This window comes from Bos grunniens, chromosome 6 (genome assembly GCF_055505025.1).
Source record: "Bos grunniens cultivar Pamir isolate PY7600 chromosome 6, Bosgru_T2T1.0, whole genome shotgun sequence".
Classification (NCBI taxonomy): Eukaryota; Metazoa; Chordata; class Mammalia; order Artiodactyla; family Bovidae; genus Bos; species Bos grunniens.
The window spans coordinates 71,328,085-71,350,891 of record NC_141170.1 but is presented as its reverse complement, the minus strand read 5'-3'; the positions used below and the strand labels follow the sequence as shown (position 1 = coordinate 71,350,891).

General features: G+C 36.5%; 1 long non-coding RNA gene across 1 annotated transcript in view; it reads left to right on the top strand.

The window, feature by feature from the left end:
• Nucleotides 1-20,841, top strand: part of LOC147370854 (uncharacterized) — a 48,748-nt gene extending 27,907 nt beyond the window's left edge. The window contains exons 2-3 of the long non-coding RNA XR_015166209.1: nt 344-408; nt 20,065-20,841. This is a non-coding gene — a long non-coding RNA (uncharacterized LOC147370854). The remainder of the gene's footprint in view (nt 1-343; nt 409-20,064) is intronic.
• Nucleotides 20,842-22,807: the final 1,966 nt, after the last annotated feature.

Genomic DNA, 22,807 nt, shown 5'->3' with positions numbered 1-22,807 from the left:
TTTGCACTCGAGGTAAGGTCAGAGAGTACAACAACAACAATAGATGGGGGCCCAGAATAGGAATAGTGTAGGAAGTATTTGAAAGTTGTGGAAATTTTAGATAATTCTGCAAATGGGGAAACAGTCCACACAAGTGCTTTGACTTACGATGCAAATTGTAGGCTCAAGGGGATTTCCCTAAACAACTCTCAGTTTCAGTAATTTGCTAGAAAGATATGCAGAACTCACTGAAAGCTGTTATATTTATCAATATACTGTGCAAAGGATACAGAAGAAAATTAGCAAAGAGAAGATGTGCAAAGAGCAGACACCTAACATGGAGCTTCTATTGTTCTCCCTCCAGAGTCATGAATGCATTACTCACAAGACATCAATATATGATGATATGCTTGGAGTGTTGCCAACCAGGTAAGCTAATCTTAGCCTCGACTCTAGAGTTTTTACTGGGTCTCTACCAAGTGTGCAATATTAATTGATTTATTGTCCACTGGGTTCATTTCAGTCTCCAGGTCAGCTGACACTGTGTGATCCAAAGCCCCCACTCTCAATCATATTACTGTTTTTTTCTAGCATGACCAGCCCCAACCCTGAACAAAGACTCTATGGTCAGGCATGACATTCTAAGAGTTCAGAGATTACCTCCTAGAATTTCAGGGCAAATATCTTTTGGGGCAAAATCAAATTCTTTCTTAACAAAAAAAATTTTTTTCAAGAAAGAAGTATGGGCACCTCATTATTTTACAAAATTTGCTGATATCTTCGGAGAAGGCAATGGCAACCCACTCCAGTACTCTTGCCTGGAAAATCCCATGGACAGAGGAGCCTGGTAGGCTGCATGCAGTCCATGGGGCCACGAACAGTCAGACATGACTGAGCAACTTCACTTTCACTTTTCACTTTCATGCATTGGAGAAGGAAATGGCAACCCGCTCCAGTGTTCTTGCATAGAGAATCCTAGGGAAGGGGGAGCCTGGTGGGCTGCTGTCTATGGGGTCGCACAGAGTTGGACACGACTGAAGCGACTTAGCAGCAGCAGCAGCAGCTGACATCTTGATCTAGTATACTATTGTATTAAGTGTAACAGTTAAGTGATTTCACTCTGTAATCCATCTCCACTGAATTCAAGCTGCTTTAATCAGTTGGCTGATGGTATTGTGAAATATTTTTCAATTGCCAAGGTTTTTTTTCATGTATTTTGATGTTGTTATTAGGCAGTATTCACAGTTAAGAGAGAAGTCAATCAGAAACCTCTGTTAAAATATTAGAGAATTTCCCTTGTGCCTCCATCATCCATTTTTAACTCTGGTTGAGGAAGATTAAGGTTCAGTACAGAATCGTTACTTAGGAATGGAGAATTTTATTTGAATTACTATTGCTGTATTCTTTTCTGACATCTCTTATTTTATTCAGATTCACACTTCCTTCAGTTTTCTCAAAGACTTTCATCTGATAAACCAGATAGACATCCTTAGTCTTCATCAATCTTCCTCTACTTCACAGTAAATTCATCCATTCCTTCTTTTCCTTAACAAACATTTATTAAATGCCAACATATGTTATATGCTAAGGTTACAGTGATGCATAAGTCACAGCTCCTGTTGAATCCAGTAAAGGAAAAACTGTGTGAATACATAATACAGTCAGATAAGTGTTATGAGATTCAAATGTAAAGTCTTAGTAATCCTAAAGGAAAGAGAAGCCAGCATATTTTGGGTTGATGTTGGAAATGTGTGCAGTTGTCCTTGGTCCAGGATGGTAAGAGGAGATTTAGATTTACCCAATACATGTTTTGGAAGAATTTCGGGCTGAAGACTGGAGGTAAGAGGAAATAGACATTGAGAGTGAGATGATGGGACATTCTTCTAAAGAAATCACATGATCCTAGTGATGGATATGGAAACAGATATTCTGTTTGTGAAATTTCAAAATGTCTAGATTTAATGTCTAAATCAAAAGTGGTAGGAGATAATGAATGAAAAAATAAATTGCAGCTGCTTCTGATGGGGAATCATTGAAAATTTTAAATAGAAGGCTGGCATGATCAGATTGTGTTAGAAAGATTTCTATTTTCATAGGATAAAAAGGGGGTGGTATTGCTTCCTGGCATAAAATCCTTCAGTCTCTAACATTTTTACTCAGGGTACAAGTCATAATCTTCCTAATTGCTTCATGTTCTTGTGCTTGGCTGCTTATACAGCTTCATCTTTCACCATGTTTTGGCTCATAGGTTGTGTTCAAGCATCCTGAATTTTAGCTTAGTTATGTCTTCTACCATTACTGTATCTTTCATTGAGCACCAGGTCAGTCAAAAATAACATTGAATCAACAAATATGAATAAGCCCATTAACTGGAATTTCCTTCGTGTTTTATATTTAAAAGAACAGTAAATCTCTTTGGAGTGGAGGGAAGAGAGTTAACTATCAAACTTTCTATTCACATTCCTGGAATCAGTAAAAATTCAGCTGCCACTTAAGGATCTGTGTTATGACAATTCATGTTTATTAATACCTTCATTACCTATAATATTTTTATTCATAAAAAATAACAAACTTGGATTTTTTTAATTTAATTATATTTTATCGGTAAAGGAGTAGGTAATGATCACAAAAATAAGACATTTTGGCCAATTCCTGTATTGAGTACTATATACTCTGTACTTATATATTGTATACTGTATCTACTATATATTTTATCCACTATATACATGCTATATGCCATATATACTACATATAAACATGCATAATATATATCCAGGTTATATATAATATGTATTATATATGTCATGTGTATGAATATATATGTATACATACATACATATATGTTTATTTATGTAAATATTTGTACACTAAAATTTACACATAATGCCATAAGGGTACATTCTAGATTATTCTGGTTAATAGAACTATAAATTTTATTTTGATTATGGTTAGTTAGTAAGAAACTGTCAATATTCTTAGAAGCATTCAACCAATGACCTAGCACAAGCCATGATATGTTATGATGAAACTAGTACCAGCCTGGTACTGATCATAGCAAATTCTGATCACAACACTGAACAGTAAAGTCCGTATAACTTGAGTCACGCAGATCACTTCTCTGTGGTTCAGTTTTCTTATTGATAAAGTAATGATCTTGATAATTACGTGGTCCAAACTAGTTTTTTTCCCTTAGGCCTTTCCCAGCTCATATTGCCTAAAATGTACTTCTATCATTTTTTGAATTTCAAAGCAGGCTGTGAAACTATTGTTAAAGTTTTTTTCAGGTAAGATGTAAAACAGTACTTTGAGTGTGGGAGTTATAAAGAAGTCTAACGCTGACTTGAATATTTTAAAACAAAGAGTAGGAGTTTAAAAAAGCAGCAGAAATTTCAACAGATGACTTTAACATGGGAGAAAGTAAATAATAAAGAAAAATACAGCAAGCTACACAGGACTTAGATCATTTAAATGCTGAAAGATAAAAGCTAGTTCAAAATAGCTCTAACTCAGAACAGTGACACATCTCTGCAAAAAGGAATATCAAACAATTGCATATCATTAAGTCTAAGGTATCAAAATGTAAAAGAGTAAAGGTAATTTTGTGTACATTATTAAATGTGAGTGATTGATAATAATAAATAATAAGCCTTTTAAAAAGCCGAACATTAAAAGAAAGAGCAACTGTAATTAAGAAAGGCATACAGAGTCTAAAGAGTCATTTAACATTGATAATCTCAATTATAGGAAAAAATATGAAGAAACTGGGAGAAAAGAATGTCAGAAGTGCTACTACTAATAAAATCATAAATGGTTTCCATTAGGTATACTTTATTTTAAAAAGTAAGATAAAATGTCTATTTTCCAAAATTTGGGAACCTTTCTAGAAATTATGATCTAAGTTCTTTAGCCTCAGACCAATTGAGAAGATGAATATAGCAGGAAAGCCCTGGCTCTCCTATATTTTGAAACTAGATTCATATATTTGTTCATCTTTCACTAGTGTGGGCTGTCAAAAAGTAGGTGCTGGCAGTTAATAAACTGGAGGCTGTTCCACAGTCTTGTACCTCAGATCCTCCCTAGGATAATCCCCTAAGTGACGTCAAGAGAGTGCGGGGAACAGACCCTACCAGAACTGATAGGCACTTGCTCAAGCTGCCCAACAGTCTATTTTCTTATTAATGTTGCTTTTGATAGTAATTTAATCTTATTTCATTTATAAATGAGCAGGCATGTTTTACTGTATACATGAATGTATGTTTGGGGAACTGAAATAAAAATTGAAAATAGGTGCATTTTCCTTGAGAACTTTCACATCTACTTATTATGTGCAGGTTGGAGGTTAATCATTTATCCCATTCTTAAATCAGAGATAACTGATTTAAACTCCAGAGCTTTGAACGAATTGACAAATTAGTCATTAAGAGCAGATAGATAGAGGTCAGTGTATGGATTTCATTAAGAATAAAACTAATTAAAGACTGTGGCTTGGACCAGTGGGCAAATGTGCTTCTGAATCACCACTCTCCCTAGCCTTCACCCTCACTATCTTTGGCAGAACTGCTTACTGCAAAGTCATTGGAAAACTCAGAGACCGAGCAACGTGAGTTCTTTCCTTTGCCCAACCAGACAAATGAAGACAAGTTGTGGGTTATAAATGGATAGAAGTGTTCTCCTGGGTAATGAAATAGAAGTTCCTTCTCATCTATGAGATAAGTTCCTCCCCTTGCTTCCCCAAATTTAGGACTAGCCCATCTCAGGACCTCAAGACAGCACAGAAATGGCCTTGTCATTTGAGTGGATCTGATTCTACTTCTTTGACATTCTTCCTTCCTTTTTGACATTTTAGTCATTTTACTTTAACTTTTCTGTGATTCTTATAAAGAACATTTCTTTTTAATCATGCCTGACAGATTTTTCACTTAATTATAGTAGTCCATTTGATTTCTGTGTAATCACTGAAACACTGGGTTTTGATCTACCATCTTTCTTTTCATTTCTTATTTATCTCACAATATTACATCGCTGGGCTTCCCTGGTAGCTCAGCTGGTAAGGAATCCACCAGCAATGCAGGAGATCCCAGTTAGATTCCTGGGTCAGGAAGATCTGCTGAAAAGGGATAGGCTACCCACTCCAGTATTCTTGGGCTTCCCTGGTGGCTCAGCTGGTAAAGAATCTGCCAGCAATTTGGGGGACCTGGGTTTAGTCCCTGGGTTGGGAAGATCCCCTAGAGAAGGGAAAGTCTACCCACTCCAGTATTCTGGCCTAGAGAATTCCATGGATTGCATAGTCCATGGGATTGCAAAGATTTGGACATGGTTGAACAACTTTCACTTCACTGTTCTCATCTGGTTTTGGATCAATTAATTGAGGTTTTATTTGTTGTTATTTTATCATTATTCCTCTCAATTAGCTGGTTAGACTTATATTATTTAGCTATTGTTTTTAGGGGTTAGCCTAAAGATTGCAACTTGTATCCTTGGCATGCGTGTATGCATAGTCGCTTAGGTGTGTCTGACTCTCTGTGACCCCGTGGCCTGTAGCCTGCCAGGCTATGTCCATGGGACTTCCCAGGCAAGAATATTGGAGTGGGTTGCCATTCCCTTCTCCAGGGGATCTTCCTTATCCAAGGATCGAACCTGGGTCTCCTGCATTGCAGGCAGATTCTTTACCGTCTGAACCACCAGGGAAGCCCTTCCTTGGCATGTTTTGTCCTAATATAAGATAGTACTTGTACTACTTTGTAGGTAACTCTAGGGACTCATAATAGTAATTCCATCTGTACCTCTCCTGCCTTTTGCTTATTGTAGTCATGATTTTAATCTCATATGTATTTTATTCATTGTAGAGATGTTAGTATCTTTTTTATAGTCATTGTTCTGTTATATTCATCTACATATTAATGTTTTATTTTTTCTTACATTTTCATGTTTACACTTAGATTCCTTTTACTTCTGCCTGAAGAGATCCTTAAGTAATTCTGTTTGGGTAGATCTGCTGATGAAAATCAGATTTTTATTTATCTAGAATCACCTTTATTTTGCCATCATTCTATATACTGTTTCCCTAGAAAGATTTCTAACTTGGCAAAATTTTTCCACCACTTTACAAATGTCATGCAGCTGTTTTCTGGATTTCATTGTTTCTGTTGAGAAATCAGATAGTCTTTTTTAAATATACAATGACAGTAGTTGTTATTGTATTAATATGCAGAATGGTTTCACTGCCCTCTGCATTCTTTGTGTTCCACCTGTTCATCATCCTGCAATGCAGGAGACCCCGGTTCGATTCCTGGGTCGGGAAGATCCACTGGAGAAGGGATAGGCTACCCTCTCTGGTATTTTTGGGCTTCCCTTGTGGCTCAGCTGGTAAAGAATCTGCCTGCAACGTGGGAGACCTGGGTTCGATCCCTGAGTTGGGAAGATCCCCTGGAGAAGGGAAAGGCTACCCACTCCAGTATCCTGGCCTGGAGAATTCCATGGACTATACAGTCCATACAGTCCATGGGGTTGCAAAGAGTTGAACATGAGTGAGTGACTTTCACTTTCACTTGTTCATCCCTGCTTCTCCCCTAGCTCCTGGCAGCCACTTGTCTTTTCACTGTCTCCATAGTTTTGCCTTTTCCAGAATGTCATAGAGTGAGAATCATATAGTAGGTAGCCTTTTCAGATTGGCTTCTTTCACTTGTGTGTGCTTAGTTGCTCAGTCATATCTGACTCTTTGAGACCCCATGAACCGTAGCCCCCTGGGCTCCTCTGTCCATGAGGATTCTCCAGTAAGAATATTGGAGAGGGTTACCATGCCCTCCTCCAGTGGATCTTCCCAACTCAGGGATAGAACCCAGGTCTCCCAAATTGCAGGCAGATTCTTTACCAGCTGAGCCATCAGGGAAGCCCTTCTTTCACTTAGAATAAGGCATTTTAGATTCCTCCATGTCTTTTCATGGCTTGATAGCTCATTTATTGTCAGTGTTGGATAATATTCTATTGTCTAGGTGTGCCACAATTCATTTATTCATTCACTCACTGAAGGATACCTTGGCTGTTTCCAAGTTTTGGCAACTATGAATAAAGCTTCCTTCTGTAAACATCTGTTTGTAGGTGTGGACTTATGTGTGGACATAAGTATGTGTGGACACAGTATTTTCAAATACTTTAGGTATACCATGTAGCAAATCTATTTTTAAAGATATCATTTCTATATGTATGTGTGAGAGCGTGTGTATCTGTGTCTGTGTGTGTGCGTGCACACACAATATTTTATCTTAGTCGTAGTTTGACAGCCATTTTACAAAAAAAAAAAAAAAAGCCTTTTTTTTGGGTTTACTGTACATCTTGAATCCTTAATTTGTGAGGAAAATTTTCATCTATTATTTCTTTCCTCTCCTCTCTCAACATTCCTTTCTGGGACTCAATTTAAATGTGGTTACTAAGCCTTTTTACTTTGTCCCAAATGTTTGTTGCATTTTCCACTCCTTCTGCCTTCCAGCCCTTATTATCCTGCCTATTTTCTACTGACCCATTTTCCACTTTACTTTTTCTTCTGCTTGTCAAATCTATAGCTAAACCCATACATTGAGTTATTTTGAATTACATTTACTTTCCTTTAGATATTCCATTTAATATATTTTTTAAAGATTGCAGTTAGTGGTATTTCCATCTTGTCATTTATTCTCTGGAAAATATTTATTACTGTTTTTTTTTTTTTTTAGAACTATGTTTTCTAAACTCAATAGCTGGGTCACCTATAGGTCTGCTTCTGTTTTCAATGTTTTGGTCTCTTTTTGGTAATATGAAAGACAAGTTTTATTTGAATATCTAGAATGGTATATAAAAAACTACCTAGTGTCTACATGTAAATTACTCTCAAAAGAGAGTTTATCATATACTTTAATAGAGAGATTGAATGGATGAAAGCACCTAAAATCTAGTAAAATTCCGAGCTGACTTGTCAGTTGGGTTAAATCGTTTATAAGGCTACATTCATTTCTGCTTCCTCTAATCCACATTGCCTTTGGATCACTGTCTTCAAACCAAAATAAATCATAAAATTATAGAACGTTGGATATGGTGTGTACCTTAGAGATGATAAGCCAAGTACTATCATTTTTTATGGTAGAAGGAATGCAGAAAGGCTGTGTATTACTTGACAAGATTTTGTACTGATACTAGGTAGAAATTTCCAAACTGGAGCCCAAATACCTTGTACCTCAATGTGCCATTTTTACAACTACTGAAGTGGTCACTTTTGTGCTTTCCTGGTGCACTGGTCAAGGTCTTGTAACCTAATTCAGAAACCAGCCCCTCTTAACTTAAGCTGATGTACAGTTTACTAGTTTTATCTTCTAGCTCATAACATTACTAGAAATCTGGAGAACAAGGCTCAGAAAATGTTCCGAGTCTAAGAAGGTAGCAGAGAGTACGGACTACATCATCTGCAGGAACAAGTTGCTTGGGGGCACCTCCAACAGTGGACCTCCTGTGTCCTGCTAGATACAGAATCATCCCCAGATTCTTCCTTTGTCTTTGCTTTGCTTACTCAAAGTTCAGAATTCTGGAAAAAGCACCTTATTAGCCAATTTTTTGTCACATGATGTTTTCATAGGAGTATAGCGTACAGAGTTAAAAGTTCACATTGAATTATTATTTTAGTGTGATACACAAAGATCTTTCAGTGAAAAAAGTTGGTTTTTCATTTAGAACCCAGATGTTAAAATATTTAGACAATTAATAGGAGCTCTGATTGTCTTTCTTTTCTTATCTGTAAAATAGCGATGGTAACCCTTGCCTGTTTGTCACTCACAGAGATACTACAGAGGTCTTAGAAGTCATACACAGTAAATGGTATAAACATAATTTTTGATATAATGTACCATAAAATAATAACCATCTTACTGAAGTGAATAAAGACATAATAAATTTCCTTTTTTCTCCCTATAGCTATCTTACCTATAAATTAAATGTGAACTCTGGCAAAATCAGCAAAGCTTTCATGAAAATTGGAGAAATAGGTTTAAAAAACCATAAGTTTATTTTCAAATATTTTCAGTATATGCAAAAACCATAAAGTATGGCTAAACTGAATATTATTTGTAGATGAATTATGTCCATATTTTTAGTTTCATTTGAAGCCCAGTGTCCAAAATCATTTTCATTATTAAAGAAGTAGTATATCAATTTCTGGATCTCATTTTTCTTTGTTAGCTGCTAGTAAGACATTTTAGTTTCTAGGACATCATTCTTAAATCCTCTGTACGTTGTCCATTATAAATATGTCCATATACCCACCCCTTGAGTGGGTTACTCTCCCATTCAAGCACTAACTGGATCCAAGTTTATTGGATTACAGGATGCCCAGATACAGGTTTAAACTTTATTTCTGGGTGTATCTGTAAGGGTCTTTCTGAAAGAGATTTTATTTAAATCCACAGACTGAGCAAAGTGGATTGCCTTATCCAATGTGGGGGCATGTCATTCAACGTTGAGGGCCTGAAGGGAAGGAAAGGATGGAGGAAGGGAGAATTTGCCCTTTCTTTGCCTGGCCACTTGAGCTGGAACATTGATCTTCTCCTGCCCTCACCATTGCTGGTTCTCAGGCCTGGAATCTACATCATCTGCTCTCTGACTCTCAGGTCTTCAGACTGTACCACTGGCCTTCTTTGATCTGCTGCCTGTAGATATGTGACTTCTCAGGCTCATAATTATATGAGATAGTGTGCCTTCTTACTGTCACTTCAGTGATGCCTGACTCTTTGCAACCCTTTGGACTGTAGCCCACCAGGCTCCTCCGTCAGTAGGATTTTCCAGGCAGGAATGCTGTAGTGGTTTGCCATTCCCTCCTCCAGGGCCATCTTCCCAACTCAGGGATCAAACCTGCATCTCTTACGTCTCCTGAATTGACAGGCAGGTTCTTTACCACTAGTGCCACCTGGGAAGCCCATATAAGCCATTACTTATACTAAATCCCTTTATATAAATGCTTATATCCTATTGCTTCTGTTTCTCTGGAGGATCTTGAAGTCTTTCCTACCTAGAAGGAAGTCTAACTGTAGTATAACTGTAGTAGGAAGTATAACTATAGTAGGAAGTCATAAGTGATGAATAGAACAAGTGGCTGAGTTTTCTCCTTTTAACCACGTCTTCTACTATGTGTTACAGAAAAGAAAATAAAAATAATTTAGTGGTAATTTACTGATTTTCATAGGCAATAAAAGTTTAGAAAGTTCTTCTGTATAAAAAAAATTCAAGAAAAAACTGAAAGCTGTCACCTCAAAATTGTCCTAAAACTATAAACAAGTAATTAGTGACTTTTCTCTTTGCATAATGAGTCATTAAAGTGACAGAAAGACAGTGATATAATAAAATCATATTAACAACCCTTGTTTAATATTTGACATTATGCCAGAAGACTAATATATTTATTTACTAAAATATTTTTTAAAATTCTACTGCCTTTCTTGAACATATATAAAATTATTAATATATTTTATTTTTTATAATCACACTTTGGCAATGTCTTAATTTTTATTAAAAAATCAATATTAAACAGAATCTTTGGAAAACCTGACTGAAAATGAAAGCATATTTTGGAAATGTAGAGGCTGCTTTATTGTAATGTTTGAAGGTAGTATAATGATACATTTGTTATATAGTATATATGTCAGAATACATAGCGTAAAAAGCAAATCCAGAGTTTAGAGATTAGAAATATATTCATAAAACAACAAAAACCAAAGATATAAACTGAATGCATTATTACAGTTAATGTCTTGATTAAACACCCACAAGCTAAGAATCTGTCTTCTAAGCATCATTGCATCAAAGTGACCATGTCTGGAACTTACCTGGTCATTTGAACTACACTTATACTTTCTAAGTATATAAAACCAGTTTGAGGAAAATAATTCTAAAAAATATGCAAAATTCAAAGGTTTACATTATTTAGGTAAATGGGTAATTCAAGAAGCGTAATCTGAAAATGCTATTTTGTATGAAAAGCTGAATGGGATTCAGACTCTTCATGGAAAGAACTAACTGAAGATGAAAAGTCACAAAAATCTGAAATATATTCCTTATCCTATACATAGAATGCCAAGCAAACCTATTCTTCCATGATATATTGAATGGTTTTATTAGTAAATGTAATTGAGAATTTTCTAGAGATCTTTGGACTGAAAATGGTAACTCCACATCACTGAGTCATTTCTGGTACCATTAAAAAGCATTTTTGGCCACACCTGTCTAACTTCAGATTATAACCTCCTCGGTGGGAGAACCTATCTTAATCCCTGACTTTAATCCTTACTTTTCTACACAGTGCAATATTTCAGGGTTATGTTCTAAGCCTTTTCTGAAATGTCATACATTTATGAGCTAAGAAGACTTTAATATGGTCTCATGAAATTTTCTTGGTCAAATTTTCTGTGTGTAAGCTAGGTAATGAGGTTGCACTGAGTTTTCCTGGGGTGGGACACTAACTGTGCAAATCGTTCCCCAAGATTACATTCTGAGGATCCTCAGGAAAGGGAGAATTATGAAAGGAACTTGCTTAGAGAGCAAGCACACATATGCAGGATTTAGTGAACCATGGTTGATCTTGTGAGAATCTGCCTTACATTTTAAGGGATTTTCTGTGTTTTTTACTTTTTAACTTAATAGCTGGTGAAAGACTGGAATTTCCAAAACCTTTAAAAAAATAAAGATGACATTTTTGTTGTTGTTGTTGTTCTGGTGTCTGATTATCAAATGTTCATGGGTGGGTGAGAAAATAATATAATTCTGAAGTTATTCTAGCATTAGGGATATAGTTAATAATCTGGGAATTGGGGAGATACTCATTAGAGATAGTGTGATTTACAGCATTGGAAATATTCAAAGTGTGGTGTTTTTTGGGGTGTATAAAGCACAAATTTAAAATTTTCCTATCTTTTTATTTGAGATGTGACTACATAATCACAACAGCATGAAATGCATCACTTGACTATAATAGAATTAACAATATATGTGTTTCTCAAGCATCAATATCTCAAATTATATCTCTATTATACCAAAATTCTGAGAAAAGAAACCTGACTATAATTGATTAGCATTCAGGTTTGGGATAGTGGCTGCAGTCTGACATAGGTGTGTCAGGGGTGTGTGTAATTTCCTCAGTTCTGTCTTGCTGCAGCAAAGATTTGAAACGGCAGACCAGTGTTACAGCTCGATTACAGCTCAGTTTTATTCGGCAAGCAAAGGAGAGTACACCTTCCAGGTGTGAGGGTGGGCTGACCCAAAAGGAGAGGCCCCAGTCCCTTTTGGATTCCTCTTATTCATTTGTCTCCTCCCCACTGAGCCTGCCCTATGCAAATTGGGCTAGCCCAGAAGGGGGTGTGTTTGTTTCATGTGAAGTTTTCACTCCAGTCCACGGGTTTTCTTTTGTTCCATTTTCACAGGCTTTTTTCCCTTTGTCTTTTTGCCACCACCATTTTTGACTCCTTTTTCCTATTCTAACAACCTAACAGGTACAAAAACCTAAGATTCAGGGATCAGGGTAAATTTCGAGCTCTGTTATTTATTAGCTTGATTTTGGAGAAACCCCTTAGCTGATTGGAGCTTTGGTTCTGTCTTCTATCTAGAGGAGGTAACTTTCTACCTCTTGGGGCTAATATGAATATCATGTAAATTGGCATACATTTTTACTAAAGAACATCATTTAATTTTTACTTGCAGAGCCATGAAAAATGAACCTTCGGTATACCTTAGTAGGGTATCAACACTGTTCAATCATTTTGATTCAATCATCAATAGAATTAATATTTACTTAAAATTCATTGTTAACCTCCTGAAGTCATCTGATTACCAGTTTTGGTGATTTTGTTTTTTTGAGGCTAAGGAATATTCTTATTCAGTTCAATTAAATGTGTATTATTGAGTATTTTCTAAGTATAAAGACTGAACATGGGAAGAGAAAGAGAGGGAGAGAGAGAGAAGACAAGGAGAGAGAAAGGTGTAAAGGTATCTGGAGATACCCAGCACAAACAGATCATATCAATAAAATAAAAAGGATAATATGATAATAACACCAGTTTGTATTTATTGTGCACTTTGGGCCAGGTAAAACCTAACTATATTTTCATTATAACACTAACTCCTCACAGTAAATCTATGCTGAAGATAAAAGTATCTCCACATTCTGTAATAAGAAAACTAAAGCACAGATATGATTAACAAAAATGTTAGATTACACAATTAGCCTGATTAATTTGTGATGACGTGAACAGCTAGTAAACTATAAAACCTGACTTCAGTCTCCATTGTAACTGTTTGGCTATTTCAGTAGTTTTGGTTTTGAGAGTTCAGAGGTCAGGGTTTCAAAACCAAATCAGGGAGGACTTGTGAGGGACTTGATATTCAAATTTGACTCTTAAAAGGAAAAAAAAATAGGCAAATGTGTAAAAGTGAGATTTAAGTTTGAAAAGTGTATGAGAAGAGGCACTGATTAAAAGATAAATAACTTTATGCCTTAAAAAAAAAACCAAAAATACAGAAGGTGCTTGGGGCTGATGCTGATTAAGTGGGAAGGCTTGAGGGGTAAAAAGGATTACTAATGCAAATTTTTCTTGAAGAGGTATCTAGTCTTTCCCATTCTATTGTTTCCCTCTATTTCTTTGCATTGATCACTGAGGAAGGCTTTCTTATTTTTCCTTGCTATTCTTTGGAACTCTGCATTCAAATGGGTGGATCTTTCCTTTTCTTTGTTGCCTTTACCTTCTCTTCTTTTCTCAGCTATTTGTAAGGCCTCCTCAGACAACCGTTTTTCCTTTTAGCATTTCTATTTCTTGGAGATGGTCTTGATCCCTGCCTCCTGTACAATGTCATAAACCTCCATCTATAGTTCTTCAGGCACTCTATCAGATCTAATCCCTGAATCTGTTTCTCACTTCCACTATATAGTCATAAGGGATTTGATTTAGGTCATACCTGAATGGTCTACTGGTTTTCCCTACTTTCTTCAATTTAAGTCTGAATTTGGTAATAAGGTGCTCATAATCTAAGCCACAGTCAGCTCCTGGTCTTGTTTTTGATTACTGTATAGAGGTTCTCCATCTTTAGCTGCAAAGAAAATAATCAATCTGATTTTGGTATTGACCATCTGGAAGTGTAGAGTCTTCTCGTGTTGTTGGAATAGGCTGTTGGCTGTGACCAGTGTGTTCTCTTGGCAAAACTCTGTTAGCCTTTGCCCTGCTTTGTTTTGTACCCCAAGGCCAAATTTGCCTGTTATTCCTGGTTCTTGACTTCCTACATTTGCATTCCCATCCCCTATAACGGAAAGGACACCTTTTTTGGGGTGTTCTAAAAGATCTTGTAGGTCTTCATGGAACTGTTCAACTTCAGCTTCTTCAGCATTACCGGTCAGGACAGACTTGGATTACTGTGATATTGAATGGTTTGACTTGGAAATGAACAGAGATCATTCTGTCATTTTTGAGATTGCATCCAAATACTGCATTTTGGACTCTTTTGTTGACTATCGTGGCTACTCAATTTCTTCTAAGGAATTCTTGCCCACAGTAGTAGATAAAGTGGTCACTGAGTTAAATTCATACATTCCAGTACATTTTAGATCACTGATTCCTAAATTGTCAGTGTTCACTCTTGCCATCTCCTGTTTCACCACTTCCAATTTGCCTTGATTCATGGACCTAACATTCAAAATTAGAAATACCAAGGGAACATTTCATGCAAAGATGGGCTCAAGAAAGGACAGAGATGGCATGGACCTAACAGAAGTAGAACATATTAAGAAGAGGTGGCAAGAATACACAGAAGAACTATACAAAAAAGATCTTCATGACTGAGATAACCATGAGACGTGATCACTCACCTAGAGCCAGACATCCTGGAATGTGAGGTCAAGTTGCCTCGGAAACATCACTACGAACAAAGCTAGTGGAGGTGATGGAATTCCAGTTGAACTATTTCAAATCCTGAAAGATGATGCTGTGAAAATGCTGCACTCAATATGCCAGCAAATTTGGAAAACTCAGCAGTGGCCACAGGACTGGAAAAGGTCAGTTTTCATTCCAATCCCAAAGAAAGGCAATGCCAAAGAATGTTCAAACTACTGCATGATCACACTCATCTCACATGCTAGTAAAGTAATGCTCAAAATTCTCCAATCCAGGCTTCAGCAATATGTGAACCATGAACTTCCAGATCTTCAAGCTGGTTTTAGAAAAAGGCAGAGGAACCAGAGATCAAATTGCTAACATCCGTTGAATCATTGAAAAAGCAAGAGAGTTCCGGAAAAACATGTATTTCTGCTTTATTGACTATGCCAAAGCTTTTGACTGTGTGGATCACAACAAACTGTGAAAAATTCTGAAACAGATGGGAATACCAGACCACCTGATCTGCCTCTTGAGAAATTTGTATGCAGGTCAGGAAGCAACAGTTAGAACTGGACATGGAACAACAGACTGGTTCCACATAGAAAAAGGAGTACATCAAGGCTGTATATTGTCACCCTGCTTATTCAACTTATATACAGTGTACATCATGAATAATGCTGGTCTGGATGAAGCACAAGCTAGAATTAAGATAGCCGGGAGAAATATCAATAACCTCAGATATGCAGATGACACCACCCTTATGGAAGACAGTGAAGAAAAACTAAAGAGCCTCTTGATTAAAGTGAAAGAGGAAAGTGAAAATGTTGGCTTTAAACAACATTTAGAAAACTAAGATCACGGCATCCGGTCCTATCACTTCATGGCAAATAGATGGGCAAATAGAGGAAACAATGGCAGACTTTATTTTTGGGGTTCCAGAATCACTGCAGATGGCAACTGCAGCCATGAAAAAAATGCTTACTCCTTGGAAAGAAAGTTATGACCAACCTAGACAGCGACATCAGTTTGCCAACAAAGGTCCGTCTAGTCAAGGCTATGGTTTTTCCTGTGGTCATGTATGGATGTGAGAGTTGGACTATAAAGAAAGCTGAGTGCTGAAGCATTGATGCTTTTGAACTGTGGTGTTGGGGAAAACTCTGAGAGCCCCTTGGTTTTCAAGGAGATCCAACCAATCCATCCTAAAGAAGATCAGTCATGAGTGTTCATTGAAGGGACTGTTGTTGAAGCTGAAACTCCAATACTTTGGCAACCTGAGAAGAAGAGCTGAGTCATTTGAAAAGAGCCTGATGCTGGGAAAGACTGAAGGCAGAAGGAGAAGGGGGCATCAAAGATGAGATGGTTGGGTGGCATCACTGACTCAATGGAAATTAGTTTGGGTAAACTCTGCGAATTGGTGATGGACAGGGAGGCCTGGCGTGCTGCAGTCCATGGAGTCACAAAGAGTAGGACACTCCTGAGTGAATGAACTGAGCTGAATAATCATTTTAGTAACTACTAGAGAGTCTGCTAGGGGCAATATTACATTAAGTAGAGAGTGTGTGTGTGTGTGTGTGTGTGTATATATATATATATATATGTCTTCAATCCTTCTACTTTATATATATATATTCAATATATAATCAATATATATATATTCAATCCTTCTACTAAATTACCAGACTAGTTCTTTGTGAGCAGATGCTGATCACTGTTGGTTTTGTTGTTCAGTTGCTAAGTCATGTCCAACTTTTTGCCACCCCGTGAACTGCAGCACTCCAGGCTTCCCTGTACCTCACTGATTCCTGAACTTTGATCAAACTGGTACCTAACAAATAAATACTTTGTTGAATGAGTAACTGAAACGAACAAGACTGTGGAAGATGCATTAATAGTACAGAACAGATAAGAAAGCCAAGCACAGGGAGGAGTAAGTTCAATTAGCCATAGAGTGATGCAGCAAAAGTGTGACAACTGGGTTAGTTCACTCCAAAGTTCCATATCTTTACCACTATGCTAACAGCTCCACAGTTAATAGATTAACAGGAGTTATCATTTTTTTAAAGAAAAAAATATTTGAAGGTGTCTGTTAGGAATATACAATTATCTACTTCTACTAACGGAATGAAAGATAAATATAGTTGTATGAAAATGTAAGCTTTCACGCTTCACGCCTATACAGTGTCCTCATTTATACCAATGGTGTTCTCAAAAAGGATCATCACACTCTGGAAATAGTTTGTGTGGGGTGTTTAGGTGGGAGGTGAAAGGCTGGGAGAGACTAGTGTCTGAGCTGGAAGAACCTGTCCCTAGTTTAGAAGGTAAATTGAGGCTTTTTGTCCTTTATTCTTGGTGACATTTTTGAATTATACTAAAAATTGTATACTGTCCAGGAACAGTGAGGAAATATGCTTAGAGATGCAGAAAGGGATGTTCAGTTAATTTAGTTCTGAGTAGTGAGAATGCATTTGGCTTACTCTGGGAACCTTATCTGTGTTTCAGCTACCTGATTATCATTACTGTTTATAAATTTCATTCACATAGGACCTTGAAGTCCCAGGGCCATATTTCCACTTACTCGGTGCCCCCAAAGTCTTTACTTTTTTGGTCCCAACTTGCCATGAGAACATGAGAGCAAGTAAAGTGTAAGAAAAAGTGTATAAACTGAGGGATTATATAGATGCAACACTTATGATTTTTTATTGATAATGTGAAGGAAATTTTAAAGTATGTGAGAGTTTCTTGTTTTTGATACACATCCAATAACAAAGTAGAAAACTGGAGTTCATTTGCTTGGCTACCTACCTATTGATCTATTTACTTGGGCATTAGAAAAGATAAATTTAGAGTATATCAGAATTTGGCCTTTATTCTTAAATGCGTTTCATAAACTCTTAAGAGAGATTACAAGGGCAAAGTCATAGAGAAAATACACTGTGATCACATAAAATTAATTGATCATTGATCAACAATGTCATTCCCCAGCTATGTCAGGTAGAATCATTTCTGTTATTTTTAGAGGATTTATAATATATTTCATAGAGAAGCAGCCCTGTCAATGAGGTAGAAGGCATGTTGTCTTATGTATGCATGCATTTATTCACATACATGAACGCTTGCATGCTAAGGCGCTTCAGTTGTGTCCAACTCTTTGCGACCCCATGGACTGTAGCCTGCCAGCCTCCTCTGTCCAGAGGATTCTACAGGCACGAATACTGGAATGGGTTGCCATTTCCTCCTCCAGGGGATCTTCCTGATCCAGGGATCAAACCTGAGTGGCCTGTGTCTCCTGCACTGCAGGTTCCACATACAACCATATTTATATATGCACAACAAATTAAAAGGAGAAAGTTAATGAGTTTGTTTAACCAGTGGGTTATTTAGAAATCAGTGGGTTACTAATTGACAGTTTAGTTATTGGTTGAGTTTAACTAGTTGTCTTCGAAGTAAATTCGTAGAGGTCAGTCTCCATTTTTTACCATGTTGATTTGTGTGTCAAGACAAAATGAGAGTGAAAAATTCATCATCAAACTTGACTGAATTAGCTGCTTGATTACTGTGCTCTGTGACTTTGGATCATCTTTAACCTTCCTAATAATTAATGTATTTGAATATTGTATCAAAGTGATTAGTAACATAGTCATTTTGTCAGGGTGAATGGATTAATCAATCAAATAATGAATATTTACTGATTGACTTAAACTTATCACTGTGTGTGAGATATCATTATTATATTTAAATTCTCCATACAGATCAGCAGGAAAGAAAACAGGTACCTTGAGATTTGGGTCTAACTTTTCCTCCAACTAACTGTGTGATCTTGTTCTAGTCATTTATCTTTGAATGTTCTCAGTTGTATGAACAAGTATTACCTGTGATAAGATAACCATAGTTTTTTAATGTTCTAATATTCTAAAGGATTCTATGCATGATAATCATAATTATGGAAAGATGATAATAGCAAGTTATGCAGGTTGAATGTTTATTATGTTCTAGAAGTGTAATAAATCTTTTACATGTATTATAATATTTAATCTGCACAAAAATTTCAGGATAAGAATAGCTAGTTTTCTCATATTATAGAGAAAGAAACTGAATTTGAACACTGTTAAAAATTTAACAAATGTTCACATAAGTGCTGGAACAGATCTAAATAAATTTCTGGTCACACAAATTTTGTGATCCTTCATCTCTTCTACAGCCATTCTTCACACACACCATCCACTAATTTTCCCTTCTGCTGCTGCTGCTGCTGCTAAGTCGCGTGACTCTGTGCGACCCCATAGACGGCAGCCTACCAGGCTCCACCGTCCCTGGGATTCTCCAGGCAAGAACACTGGAGTGGGTTGCCATTTCCTTCTCCAATGCATGAAAGTGAAAAGTGAAAGTGAAGTCGCTCAGCTGTGTCTGACTCTTAGCGACCCCATGGACTGTAGTCTACCAGGCTCCTCTGTCCACGGGATTTCCCAGGCAAGAGTACTGGAGTGGGGTGCCATAGGCATGGATAAAATATTGGTCACTGCCTCAAACTTTAGGAAGAAAAAAAAAAGTCTACTATGACTCCATTAGCTGACCATGGGGATGGTGACTTTACCATCAGAATTAAAGAAGTGGAGGAACTGACACATGAGAGATAGGAATTACCTCTGTGTCCAGCTTTTGCCACATGGGCATTATCCAAAAAAGACAGCTGCCTAGACAGTTGGTAGAGGCTTGGAAAACCTTAGAAACCCAGATACAACTGCAAAAACGAAATTCATTAAACCTAACTACTTTAACCCAGTGGTTTGACAGCAGCTTCTTATTAAAACTCAGAATAATTATGCAGAACATGAGACTTTTTTTTTTTTATAAAGAAGGCTCTCTTTGCTGTTTGCTGCTGACCTAGAATTTGAAAGCTGCTTCAACATATATTGGCTCTTCAGAGCAAGATCGGTTCCACTGATGTATTTTCCCCTCATTGCACAGGGGAGATCCGCATAAAACCCAGCACTTTTGCTAATGCCCAGTAGAGCACAGGCATCCGGAAGAGAGAAGTAATTTTTACTACCTTCAGGTTTCCATTGGTGAGCAGGAAAAAGAAAGAGAACCATTGAGACCAGGAGGAGGAAAAGATTAATAAGTGCTGCCATCAATTGCAGGAAAGGGATTTTTTTTTTTAAACAACAATAAGTGCCTGTAAGACACTCATACAATATTCTTTTCTTCTACTTAAAAGGATAAACATGCCAAAACAGTACGCAAAGAGGAATGGAAAAACATGCCAAAATAGAATGCAAAGAGGACCGGAAGAAGAGGTGGATGAAGTAAGAGGTCAAGCTCCTGGGACTGTAAAAAAAAAAAAAAGTATAAAAGCAAAAACAGAAGAAAGTGAGAAGCAAATTTAATTTCTTTGATTAATTTTTAATTTCCTATGTATTATATATGTGCAGGTATTTGTAACTGGGGCTTGGGACTATTATAATTCTGTATAGAAAACAGCTCTGGTTGTAAAAATAGATTATGCACATAGGAATTTATGCACTCTAGGCATTTGTGCATAAGTGAAGGCTCTCTAAAAGATTCCAAGGCAAGAATTTGAAAAGAAAACAGTAACAAGTCATTGATTTAGAAAAAAGAAACAAAATGTGATCCTTTATAACTACTCTCACTAATGATCTATTATTTACATGTTCTTCCTTGACAACAAGTATTAATTTTTTCCTCAAAATACGGTTGTTTCTCTCTTTCTTGCAGTTTTAAAATTGAGGATCACTAATTCTATATATTTTTATAGAGGATTCTAACATAAAGTTGTTATATGCATTTAATATAAACACTGGATGTGTTTTCCTTCTACATATATATATATATATATATTTATTTATTTTTAAAGTATAATCTGAAATTGTCATTAGAATATTTTTTGTATGCTTTTCAGAATCTTTTTTTAAAAAAAAACACACATTCATATGGCTATAGTTAAAATGAAATAAAGATTCTGTGTTTAATCTAATATTGTCAACCTCTTTTTCTGTCATCAACCCCTAGTAACAGTATCTCTGTTGATGAAAATTAGGCTGATATCATTAAAAAGTTAGATAACTATGCTGCTTCAGGTTGTATACCCTCTAGTTATACACATTATAGTTAGTTGATAATATATTTCACTTATTAAAAAAATATGAAGTGAATTAACTGATAGTCTAGATGCTATGTATTATGATCTTGGAAGAAAAAAATAAGCTTCTGGGAGCCTCAGAATAGACCTTTCTTGCTAGATTGTCCGCAGAAAAGAGAAGAGTTAATTCCAGAGATTTAATTGCTGTTCCACTCTTCATTACATATGTGGCTTAACATAGCATATGGAACAGCAGAAATGACAGTATACATAGTCATCTCCCTCCTGTTGAAACATACAGAAAAAAGTTCTCAATTTATTGCTGTTGCTGCAGAAATGCCCACATTTTCCCTGGAAGGAGAAAACACGACTCAGGTGCTATATGGCCAGTTTTACTAGCATATGGTATGAGGGAAGCCTACATATTTCAGTGCTATTTTAAATATTAGTATAACGAGGCATGTTTTGTGTGTCCTTTGGAATTATCAGAGACCTCTAGAATTGTTTGCAAAGGACATGAGATGTTATCAAATCTCCTCTATTTCTGCATTATTAAGTAAAGGGACTTGTGAATATAACCTCAGGAATTGATACCAATTGCTAAGCACCCTTCCTGTTTATAAACAAACTTCTCTTACAAGCTGCTTACAACTTATTTCTTGACTTCTGATATTTGCAAATGGTTTACCAGTCTGCCCCAGCTTCCTCTGCTACATTCATCTTCCTATAAAAAGTTCTTATACTACTAAAACATTATATAAAAAAGAAACTGTATTCTTTTTTGATGCCTATTAAATGAAGGGTGAACTCTTTCTGGTCTGCTTGCAAACCATAGCTAATTCTTTCTGTACCCTCTCTCACTGTCCTTGAACCATGACATGTTTCAAATTGCCCTTTATTCTCCTTTGTGGGCTCCATACAACCTTCTCTCTGGTGAAAGGTGATCTGCTGTCTCACTCGCCTAGAATTTTCAACTGTTGTCTGCTTTCATTTCTCTTCAGATAAGCAAATCCAGCCTTTCAAGATTCTTTCAAAATATAGCAGCATGTTTATTTGTTCTGTTATTTTAACTGTCACTCACAGGCTTCTGTCCTGTAATAGGTACAACAGTTACAGTGGTGAATCAGATGAATTACCCATTGTCTTCATTTACTTACATGCTAGGGATATTTACTCCCCCAATAGCAATTTCTTTTTCTTTTTTTCTCTTCATAGCTTCTTTGGCAATGCAGTTTACTCCTATGACCCTTTCTTTCTATAGTCCATCTTATTTTTTGCCTCACAGGAGCATGTGTAACACATGATATGCATGTTTATATTAAATTTATGTTTATATCATAATGCATTTTTCCCACTTATCTATTGCTATCTGAAAGATTACCCCAAAGCTAAGTGTCTTAAAATTTCATTTTATGTCTCATAATTCTGTGAAATAGGAATTTGGTTAGGGCATGGCAGCAATAGTTTCTCTCTTTTCCTTGATAACTCAGCTGAAATGGCTTAAATGCCAGGGAGCTGGGAAATCCAGGGACTTGCCACGCATCTTTCTCCAGAGTCTCTCCATGAGAAAGTTAGCTTGAGCTTCTTCATAGCATGATGGACTCAGGGAAGGTGAAGTTCTTACATAGCTGTTCAGGACTTTCGAAGATAAAACTTCCAAAAAAGCCCAAATAGAAGCTTTCTAGAAATCAAGCATCAGAAAGCATTCATTCCATAGTTTATTTCTGAGGCAAGTTAAGACAGCTAACCCAGATTTAGAATGAGTTTAATATCTTAAAACATTAGTCATGTATTCTGGTTGCCCATGTAAGAGTTTGGAAGTTGTCATTCTGTCCTAACAAGTAAAAAGATAAACATAAAA